This window comes from Bactrocera neohumeralis, chromosome 4 (assembly GCF_024586455.1).
Source record: "Bactrocera neohumeralis isolate Rockhampton chromosome 4, APGP_CSIRO_Bneo_wtdbg2-racon-allhic-juicebox.fasta_v2, whole genome shotgun sequence".
In the NCBI taxonomy this organism is placed as follows: Eukaryota; Metazoa; Arthropoda; class Insecta; order Diptera; family Tephritidae; genus Bactrocera; species Bactrocera neohumeralis.
In genome coordinates this window covers 73,921,039-73,933,394 of record NC_065921.1, presented here as the reverse complement: position 1 = coordinate 73,933,394, position 12,356 = coordinate 73,921,039, and positions in this window count along the sequence as shown.

The following is a 12,356-nucleotide window of genomic DNA, read 5'->3' as shown; positions in this document are numbered from 1 at the left end:
CCTTTTATTTTTTTAAATATCAAATGTTAAATAGAAACTCTCTGTTTTTGTGGAGAAATCAGAAAAACCACGAGAAATCATAGAAACTATTTCATTGTGTCTGGATCTCGAAAGAATCCTGATGTTCCACAGAAACTCTCTGATTTTATCAGGATCTTAAAAAGGTCCCGACATATTTTTTTCTACGAAACAACCTTTTTAACCTAAAAACTAAACAATATGCCTACAAGTTGTTACTAAAAAGTTGCCACTGCTCGAAAATCTTACGTATTTACTGTTTACCTAGGAATTTTTCACAAAAACGTGTACCAAGCATGTGTACGAGATTTTTTTAATGAGCTGAATTTACTAGCGCACGAGCGCACAGCCTTCATAAGCTACGTGCAAGAGTATTAAGTATGTCCGTACATTTATTTTACGAAATTAACATATAATTCAATTTAAAACAGTAAATAGCTTTATTTGTGTGCATAAACATATGTACATTTTTACATTTATTAATGTGCAACTGAATGAGATAGTACGTACATGTATGTATGTACATATTAGTAGGCATGCCTGCGGCTTCATTCAGCAGATTGACGATCTCGGGCTCATTCAATTATATTTCGTTTATTTTTGTCGCTCTCGACGATGCTAATTTTGATTTGTGTATTATCTTTGCCGAGCAGCTGTGCTGTTGTGCTGTTATGCTTCATTCTTTATCTACTTTGTTATTCTGTCAAGTGCGCATCAAAGTTCAAGACAGTACGAATTGAACGTTTTTCAGATTTGCGCAAATTTTCAGCTGATTAAATGATGATTAAAAGACATATGCGAGGTGTGTTCAAAAAATAACGGGAATTCTTGTTGTTTGAGAAAAATATTATTTGTATACGTTTATGTTGTCGACTTCCAAATAGACCCCATTCGATAACATGCAGTTATGACAGCGCTTCTTATAATAGTCGAAGCACTCGATTCTTGGGACAGCCTTAAGATCTTTCAGCGAAGCGCTTTTAATGTCATCTATGCTTGTTAAGAGCGTCGTGACCTTTAAAGGTTTTCTTTATTTTTGAAAATAGTGAAAAGTCACACGTAGTCATGTCTGGCGAATATGTAGCCTGGGGTTTCGTTACCGTATTGTTTTTGGTCGAGAACTCACGAACCAGCAACGAAGTGTGAACAGGTGTTTTATCGTGCTGCAAAAGCCATGAATTGTTTTTCTACAAATACCGGCTTTTCTTTTGGATTCACACGAACAGCGTAGAACTTATAGGTAGTCCTCCTAATTGATCGTTTGACATTGAGGCAAGAATTCGTGATACACTTGATCCACAATTTCATTGAAAATCGAAAATTTTATCGTACTTCAAGACATGCGGACTCTTCAACCTTGCGAAATTTTGAAATTCCGGTTATTTTGTGAACACACCTCGTACAAATTTTCATATGCCACGATTTTCAAACTTTGTTGTAATTTAACTATTCTTTTTTTAATTTTGTCAACAATAAAGCGCCTTAATATAGGATTTATGTACACATTTTCATAAAACCAACGGAAAATAGATTGGCTTTGTCAAATTTTTATGTCTTTTTTGAAGGAATTTTTTTCTACTTATATAATTTAAGCTTTCATGGAAGCAGTACTTACTTAGTATGCTGAAATTTTAAGATCTAACGCTTACAACCCTAGCGATCCCTAGGCTTTATCCCAGTAGATGCACTCTTGAAAAAAGTGATTAATTTGTTTGGAGAGTCTACAGCTGTCTTGGACAAAACTCCATGTCAAATTGAGTGAAGTCAAGTAACATGGTTTTCCATACAAGAACATGAGTTTAATCGACCAGTTTGATGACCGCGATATCCCATTGTGGTTCGATAACGGTCGTTTCGACAAATGAAAAACTTCTTGATGGATGTGTTTCAGATCGATATCTCACAAACTGAGGGACCAACTTATCTATATACAGACAGACTGCTAAATAGACTCAGCTCGTCACGCTGATCATTTAGTCTTCTGGGCTAGAATTTATTCGAGCCAGCCGTGGTAGTCATTTTCCCGAAATCATTTGACAAACCATTATGTTTCTAATAGAGCTAAATTCTTGAGCATATCATTAAATCTTATACAGTTAAGTTCCACTTGAAAACTACATATCTAAAACAAGTAAGGAAGTACACACTCTCCCAACTTTTCCGAATCTCAATTATATACCTCACATATTAACCGATGTTTTCGATAAAAATTTTGCAATTTGAACTGCGGTCCACATAATATTTGGAGGCTCGAATAATTTTAGTTTCATATAACATCATTCCAATGGCCTCCATGACAGGAATGATTTGGATGAACCCAACTGTCGATGATTTTTTCACTAAACCAAGTCGTATGTCTTGACTTCTAAAGCTTGAAGAGAGTCTGATTTAATATTGACGAGAGCCTGGTTTATTGCTTAAGTCCAATGACTTCAAATAGCCCCACAATAGGTAGTCTGATGGTGTTAAATCACAGCTTCTTGCAGGCCATTTAATGTTATAACTTCTTGAAATAAACGAATCTCCAAACTTTTTCCGAAATAATTTGGTTGTTGCACGTGCTGTTTCGTCTTTTTGGAACGAAATGTTGTCACGATTAACTTCTTCCAATTGCGATCATAAAAAGTTGGGTATCATCGATCTAGTATACTATATAAATCAACAATTTCTCGACGTTTAAGGTGGTTCAATGGCTTCAGTTCTTGGGTAAGTATAATTTTATAAGCATGCAAGCCGAAATCCTTTCTTAAAATCCGCCAGTTTGTGGTTTGAGACAGTCCCGAATTGCGGTCTTCAGCATAACTTACCTAAACGGCAACAATATTTTTATTACATCGAGCGATTCTTTGTCTAATTGACACTTGAACATTATGTAAAGAAAATGTAACATCCAACAAAGTGGAGCTCTTCCTTTTCCTCTGCTTCCACCGGTGGTACTGCGTCGAACTCGTTCAGAATTGGAGTGTTTTCATCCATTCGGACGAAATGACCTAGCCAGCATAGCCACTGTCTCTTAATTCTCTGAACCATACAGCTCATCGTTCCAGTGACTGCGGAATTCGCCGTTTCTAATGCAAAAGGATTATAAATATCGTAAAGTCGGCTATGTGTCATCGTTCATGCCTCTACACCGTGATAGGACTTTACTTCTCAATTTCTTACTCAGTCCGAACTGGCACATTTTGGATTTCGAGGCTGAGAAATCATATCATCTCTATTGGAAAACCCAGTATTTTTTTCAGATTATAAATATGTACATTAGGGTGATTCAAAAAAAAATTATTTTTTTTTTCAATTAGTAAGAAAAATAGGTTCCTAGACACCTCTAAAGCCTCTCCAAATATGAGTTTTTAATTGTAACGGGAAGGTCCTCCGCCTAACGGTTTTCTATTTTTTCTTATTATCAGATAAAAAAATTTATATCTCGCTTCCAACTACTTGAAAAAATATTTTGTTAATTAGGTTTTGTAGGAAATTGAATGCTCTAAAATATGGTCTCTTATGATTTTTTCGTAAACCCAACCGGTTAAAAGATATTAACGGTTGAAATTGGACGATTTTTGGGAAAATTTTTCATTTCTTATGAATTTTATAACTCAATGAAAAAAAATTATTATGAATAGATTTTTTGAGAGGCTTTCTTAGAGGTGTCTAGGAACCTATTTTTGCGAGTACCAATTGAAAAAAAAAAAAATTTTTTTTTGAAACGTGAAAGCAGATATAAAATATCTCGAATAGTGCATCAAATATCGGCATTTTTATAGAGCAGTAAATTTCCTACAAAACTATGTGTTTCATCATTCATAATAATTTTTTTTCATTGAGTTATAAAATTAATAAGAAGTAAAACATTTTTCCAAAAATAGTCAAATTTCAACCGTTAATATCTTTTAAACGGTTGGGTTTACGAAAAAATCATAATAGACCATATTTTAGAGCATTCAATTTCCTACAAAACCTAATTAACAAAATATTTTTTCAAGGTTGACGATTAAGACGACCTATGAAATGGCAAAAAATAGAAAACCGTTAGGCGGAGGACCTTCCCGAAATTAAAAACTTAGATATAGAGGCTTTCATCCCTATTTTTGCGAAAACCAATTGAAAAAAAAAAAGTTTTTTTTTGAATCACCCTAATGTACAATATGTGACACACCCTGATCGGTTAATATTTTCTTCTCGTAGAACGTGATTATTTGATTATTTACTATAGTTATACCTTTCATAAAGTTACATACATATGTATGTATATGAAGCCATATTAATTTTTCTTATTTTGTTGCTATTGAGACACCATAGCAACTCTTTTTAAATGATCGAATTGAGGAATTGAGAAGAAAAAGTTAGAAATTTGAAAATTTCCACTTACGGTTATCATGAATCACTATAAATATGTACGTACATGTAAGACTCTTACTATGTTTGTAAGCAGATGAATGGAAACCGCAACGAGCACAGTGAAAAGTAAGTATGCGCATAGTATGTTTCTTACGCTCCACTTGTCTACTTAGAAATGCGCGTATATTCCAAGAATAAAATCGTTTTCATGCACCCATTGTTTCGCATTGTTAAATATTATTATATTATTTTACACAATATGAAAGCAATGCATATTTACACATACTCATTAGCATGCGCGGTGATTAATCAAATCATTATGAGTGCGAATGCACACCAATAACAAGACGCGAGCACAAGCAATAAAACGTGCCTCAAGAAAGTCAAAGCCCAATGCACCCAATAAGTCCAATCCACGATCGGCGCTGCAAGCGCTGATGATTAACCAACGACCGCAAAAGGCGAAAGGGATCGGCGCACGATAATGAGCTGCCTTATGCTGTATCGCCTTACTCAGTTCTCGGCAAAGCCAATTCCGATGATATTGTTTACGATCTTATTATGTGAATAATACGCAAAAAAAAAAAGAAAAAACAATGCGAAGGTCTAGCTTTATTGCCGGCTGAGTTCTTTATTGCAATATTTGCTTTTGTCATTCTTAGGTGTTTACTGGATGTTTCTTTGTTCTCCGCTTTAGACGGGAAATGCGTTCTTAGTGAGTGTTAAACAATTTAACAGCTCACTAAGGAGCTGTCTAGATGAGTAACTTCACGATGACACGTGACAGTTTTGCGTGGGATAGCGGTATTTTGCGTACTTGCAAGTACTTGGGCGATTGCTTATGCGGGAATGGTGAAAATGGAGTCTGAAAAAGTTGAGATATTTTTCAATTTTTTACATACTTTTTCCCGTGAATATTTTCTAATCTAAAAGAAGTTTTTTCTAGTCTAAGAGAAGTTTTTTTTCTCACGCAAAGTCGATTTAACAAAAAATACATTTTTATACAAATTTATTATAGCTTCAAAATGGAAGCCAATACATAAAACGCTAAATATTTTTCATACACTTAAAAGCCTTTTTCTGACTTCAGCGAATTATGATTTTTTTAACCTTCGGTTCATTTTTTGGAGCCCCATTCGCTGGATTGACAAAAAGTACATTTTCACGTCATTTTCATAAACTCATCTTTAATGATGCGTTTGATAAATAAACCCCTGAGCCAATATAAGCATGTCTAGGCATAATACAATTTTCCATGCAATTGCTAAAAGCCTGAGTTGGGACCGCCTTTAGCGACTTCAGCGACATTATGGTTTTATCAATTTCGGGAGATTTTGAGATGTCAACATAACGACTTTTTTAAGAAGTTTCGGCGTCATAACATAAACTCCAATCTCGTCAAAAAACATCATTTTATCGACTCGGTTTGCTCGCGCAGTTTAAATGAATCAATCCGGGTCAAGTTGGAACTTAATCTTGATCCGATACAGTATAGGGAACCCATTTGGCAAGAATTAATCGGCTCTTCTGTGGCAATTCAAAAAGGGGGTCTCTCATTGGAGTCTGTTTTCTTCTTTTAATTGGGGGTGTTTAAATGGCTGGTCCCAAACCCAGCGCAGAACTCTGAAGCATGTTTCCTTCTGACGGATGTTTTTTGGTTATCCAGAGGATACTTGGTCTAAGGTCGGAAGTCGTGAGCTGCTTGAGCCCTTTGTAAAAAAATCGTTTCTGGCCATTTCCAAGTGCTGCACATGACTCTATCCTCCATCAAAGTGTCGTTGCACTCGCAACTTGGCTCCCACATCAATGTTAATAGTCATAACTTCGAATTCGTAGAGATAATTTCGTCTATCTTGGAACTAGTTTTAACACCATCAACAACTTCAGCCTCAAAATCCATCGCAGACTGAGTAGGCAATTGAGAGGTAAAGTCTTATCTCGACGAACAAAAGCAAAACTCCATAAGTCACTCATTATTCCTGTCCTGCTATATGACAGGACAGACAACATCTGATGAGTGGGCTTTATGAGAAAGGTTCTGCGGAAGATTTGGGGTCCTTTGCGCATTGGCAACGGCGAATACCGCAGTCGATGGAACGATGGGCTGTACGAGATATAACGGTATTGACATAGTTAAACGAATTAAGAGACAGCGGCTTGGTCATGTAGGCCGAATGGATAACAACATCGAGTTCAGAGAGTATTCGATACAGTACGCACCGGAGGAATCAGAGGAGGAGGATGGCCTCCATTCCGTCAGGTGGAGAAGGACCTGGCTTCACTTGGTATCTCGTGTTGGCGAAAAATTGCGAAACGGAAGAACGACTGGCGTGCTGTTGTATACTCGGCTAGGTGTCTACGCCAATACAGAAGAAGAAGACGACTAGTATGTATGGAAACTGATTAAGCTTTGGTCTTCAAAGATAGCTTACATTCTAAAGATATCAAGGAAGCCTGTATATTCATATGCTTTCTGAATGCGGCGTGAGCTTACAGCCGATCAAAAACAATAATGAATTGATGATTCTGAGTTCTTTGAGTACTTATACACTTTCATTGTATACCTAAAAAGTAGTTACTCTATAATAGATTGCGCATAGCACAACTTTAATATAATTTTATTTATCATTCAAACTACGATTCACTCACATTGACCGACGACGCAAAGCGTGGTTCATGCGCACCACGCTTGATATTGGACGGTCTTTGAGCTTTTCCACGCTTTATCGGCGCTCACGTGCAGCGACCGACTGATTATCACAGCTGGTGCGTTAGAGAGCGTGCATGGCATATAGAATTTGATTAATGATTTTCACATTTCTGCAGTTTTTCGGAAGTCTTCGACAGGTTTTTGAGCACAAATAATTTGAAAAATTGAACTTGAGTGCGCACATTTACCATACGCTCTTGCGCTCATTGTACTCTTTGGCAGTATTTCTAATTACATGCGCTAAGTGCCGAGCATTGCCAGAAATTTTAGATAGGTTTTTGAGCGCCACAACTTGTGGTCCCAATTTTTTTTTTGTTTTTTGCTGCTATTTATACAAGCTACCTTGCTTTGAGCTAGTTATTTGAGCATGTCGCACGCTCATCACTCAAAATTCACAACGACCGACTGACCCAAAGCGCGATACATCATTTCAATTCCGTTTTAGTTTAGTTCAGTTCGCTTAGACGGTCATTTAGTGCGAGTACATGCCACCGGCGCTGGTTTGTAATAGTTCGGTGCGGTTCCGTTAGCATTTTCGGCGTTGGATCGTTCAGTTCTATGCGATATTTACGTGGCGTTGGAGTGTTGCGCGTAAACGGTTTTGAATTTTCGCGTTTTCGTTTTTGAGTTTTGAAAATTTTTTCGTTTCGTGTTAAGAAGTTTTGAAGCAGCGTTCAACGACAGCGCAAATGCCTACCTAGCTGTCTGATAGCACGCGCAAACGCACACACCTGCATAACTACCTGTTGTGACCTGCATGCAGCAAGTAAAAGTAGCGCTTTATTGAAATTTCCGCTGCGTCAACTTGTCTCGCTGGTGTGTCGGTGAGGCGCGCGCGCATACCCTCAACGGTTCGTCACTAATTTCGTTAGTCAGTGATTTCGTTAGTTCGTCTGATCTGTCAGCGCAGTGCTGGCGGCGGTGTTGCAGTGTGTCTAAAGCGGTATTTTGAAGCGCGCGCGTTCAAACGGTTTTGCAAATAAATGTTTTTTATATACATATATTTACATATATTTAACTATATTTAACTACTATAGTGTGCTTAACGACGCGCAGCTAACAAAGTGTTAACGTGCAATATATACACATACATAAAAAAAAAATATTAAAGAAGGCGCTGCCCTGTGTGAAGGCATACATCACTGCGACATTCTAAATAGCTACAAGCGAAGTGTTATCATTGTGTGAGTATCCAGCAAGATCAATAAGAAAAAAATGTTTAATAAGAAAAAAGTTAACTTCGGTGGCAAGGAAGCTTTAATACCCGTCATAGGTGCACAAGAACTTGTTGTTGAACGGTTAGTTTGTATCGCAGCTATATGTTATAGTTGTCCGATCTCAACAATATATTCGTAGATTTGTAGAGTTGCTTTGAAAATTATTACATGCTAAATTTAGTGAGGATATCTCCTCTAATGAAGAAGTTTTCCATATAAGCTCTTGAATTTGATCAATCAGTTTGTATGACAGCTATATGTTTTACTGGTCTGATCTGAACAATTTCTTCAGTGATTGTAGGGTTGCTCTACGGACTATTTTGTGCAAAAGTTTGTGAAAATATCTCCTCCGGTAAAAAAGTTTTCCATACAACAACTTGATTTTGATCGATCAGTTTGTATGACAGTTATATGCTATAGTAGTCCGATCTCAACAATTTCTTCGTAGATTATATGTTTGCTCTGCGGATTGATCTGTGTTAAATTTCATGAAGATATCTCCTCAGATAAAAAAGTTTTCCATACAAGAGCTTGATTTTTATAGGTTAGCTTGTGTGATAGCTATATGTTTTAGTGGTCTGATCTGAACAATTTTTTCGTAGTTTGTAGGGTTGTTTTTCAAAATAATCTGTGTTAAATTTCATGAAGATATCTTCTCAGATAAAGAAGTTTTCCATACAAGGCCTGGTTTTTGATCGATCAGTTTGTATGGCAGCTATATGCTATAGTTGTCCGTTCTCAACAATTTCTTCGGAGATTGTCGAGTTGCTCTACAAAATAATCTGTGTCAAATATCGTTAAGATATCTCGTCAGATAAAAAAGTTTTCCATACAAGAATAGATCAGTTTGTATGGGAGCGATAACCTAGAGTGATCCGAAGTCAGTGTTTCCGCCAAATGACCAGCTCTTTAAGGAGAAAAAGACGTGTGCAAAATTTTAAATCGATATCACGAAAACCAAGCGACTAGTTCGTGTTACACTTGATATATAATATTTATTTATATACATATGTATGCATGAAAAAAATGTGTACGGTCTCCGCTGCTTCTTTCGGAATATTACAAACTTCGTGGCAAACTTAATATACCCTACTCAGTGTATAAAAATTTCGAAATTATATACTAAATGCTTATTTATCTGCCGCTATACCCCCACATTTGAAAATGCGGCATGGTACTTAGTATATGCATATGTAAATAAATGTGTGATTTACTATATATGTATATGATAATACATATAAAATATTATACATATTGTCACCTAAAATTCAAAACATGGTATAATCAAAAAAAAAAAAAAAAAATAAATTGAAAATTCTTGTCAGAAATAATAACCAATATATAACCAGTTTATAACGAATACATAACCATTTCATAACCGAAACTCAAATTTTGTTTCAGTATTAGTGGTTTCTATTATATATTTTTTCCTTCGCCTGCAAACTTATGAAAAGTGGTGATGAATTTTAAGCTCCCGCTGTCAGATATAACCAATATGTAACCAATACATAACCATTTCATAACCAACACTCAAATTTTGTTTCATATTAGTGGTTTCTATTATATATTTTTTCCTTCGCCTGCAAACTTATGAAAAGTGGTGATGAATTTTAGATTTCAGATATAACCAATATATAACCAATACATAACCATTTCATAACCGAAACTCAAATTTTGTTTCAGTATTAGTGGTCTCTACTATATCTTTTTTTCTTCCTCTGTAAACTTATGAAAAGTGGTGATGAATTTTAACCTCCCGCTGTCAGATATAACCAATATATAACCAATACATAACCATTTCATAATAACACTATATATATTAGTGGCTTCTACAATAATAACTTATGATAAGTGGTGATGAATTTTAGATTTCAGATATAATCAATATATAACCAATACATAACATTTCAAAAAAAACTCAAATTTTGTTTCAGTATTAGTGGTCTCTTGTATCTTTTTTTTTCTTCCTCTGAAATATGAAAAGTGGTGATGAATTTTAGATGTCAGATATAACCAATATATAACCAATACATAACCAAAACTCAAATTTTTTTCAATAATGATGGGGTTTCAATTATATCGTGTTTCGCATAAAATGGTGATGAATTTTAGATTTCAGATATAACCAATATATAACCAATACATAACCATTTCATAACCGAAACTCAAATTTTGTTTCAATATTAGTGGTTTCTACTATATCTTTTTTTCTTCCTCTGTAAACTTATGAAAAGTGGTGATGAATTTTAACCTCCCGCTGTCAGATATAACCAATATAAAACCAATACATAACCATTTTATAACCGAAACTCAAATTTTGTTTCAGTATTAGTGGTCTCTACTATATCTTTTTTCTTCCTCTGTAAACTTATGAAAAGTGGTGATGAATTTTAGATTTCAGATATAACCAATATATAACCAATACATAACCATTTCATAACCGAAACTCAAATTTTGTTTCAGTATTAGTGGTCTCTACTATATCTTTTTTTCTTCCTCTGTAAACTTATGAAAAATGGTGATGAATTTTAACCTCCCGCAGTCAGATATAACCAATATGTAACCAATACATAACCATTTCATAACCAACACTCAAATTTTGTTTCATATTAGTGGTTTCTATTATATATTTTTTCCTTCGCCTGCAAACTTATGAAAAGTGGTGATGAATTTTAGATTTCAGATATAACCAATATATAACCAATACTAACCATTTTATACCCAAAACTCAAATTTTGTTTCAGTATGAGTGAATGATATTACATCTTTTTTCCTTCGCCTGTAAACTTATGAAAAGTGATGATGAATTTTAATTTCAGATATAACCAATATATAACCAATACATAACCATTTCATAACCGAAACTCAAATTTTGTTTCAGTATTAGTGGTTTCTAATATATCGTTTTTTCTTTCTCTGTAAACTTCTGAATAGTGATGTTACGTTATATTGCATTTTAGGTGACGATAGACATATACATTTATACATACATACATACATACCTACATATATAATAGCAGTATATATAATGCTTTGCTGTGATTCTGATTCTTAAACTTATCAATGTTGTGTTGTTGCTTTCGCTTTTATCGCTATGTATATTGGGCACTTATTGTTGTTGTTATTCTGCGCGTTGTTGCTGCTGATGACGGTGATTATTCAATTGTCCCGAAACCAGAAGAGTTTTCTGCACTAATTGAACAACAAGGTATATACTACATACAAGCACACATATACAAACATACATACGATATGTGCTTATTAGTACACAGCTATGCATGCATGTGTGTGTTTATCAGCGCGCCACTGAGTTGGGGTAGCTTGAGCTGTCGCAGCCACCGGCACGGCGCACGTCCATTTGGCGAGGCAGTTAGTTAATCTGCATATATTACATTTCATAGAGTCGCCGCGCGGCTTCTAATGCGTGTGTGAATGCAGAATTTTGTATTGGTTTATATGTATATGTGTGTATGGTATGTGTTAAATACAATAATAATAATCGCTGTTTGTATGTATGTGTGTGGTTGCCGCTTAAATTGATGTTTTCGTTCAGAAAGTGCGAAGTTTCTAAGCGCGAATGGGGAGTAAAAGCGTTTATGATAATACAAAAACACAATGAAAACACCTACACATGTGCATATATACATATATATATGGATATATGTGTGAAAGGAATGTGGGATCAGTCGCATAAAAGTGAAACTGTTTTCGTTGTTAAAAAATAAATAAAAATAAATATATTGAAATTATTGTGAGGCTGTGGGGTGTGTAGGAAAAGGGTGTTTTTTAGAGGTAGGAATGTGAGGAATTTTTAATATATAGTATTTTAAAGAAAAATAAGCGAAAAACGACCGAATATCGGGAATATAATTAAAGGGACTGAGTCTTTCAAGCTCTTACTGTGGTCATATAGTACTTAGACGATTTTATTACAAGGTGGTGGGTATATTTTTCGAGGGTATGGTCCTGGCTGAATATTAAACAAATATTTTTTCTGAATCATATTACAAATTTAGCACCCTGTTATTACAGATATTTATTAAAACCAGGAAAAATCATTAACTTCAGCTGCA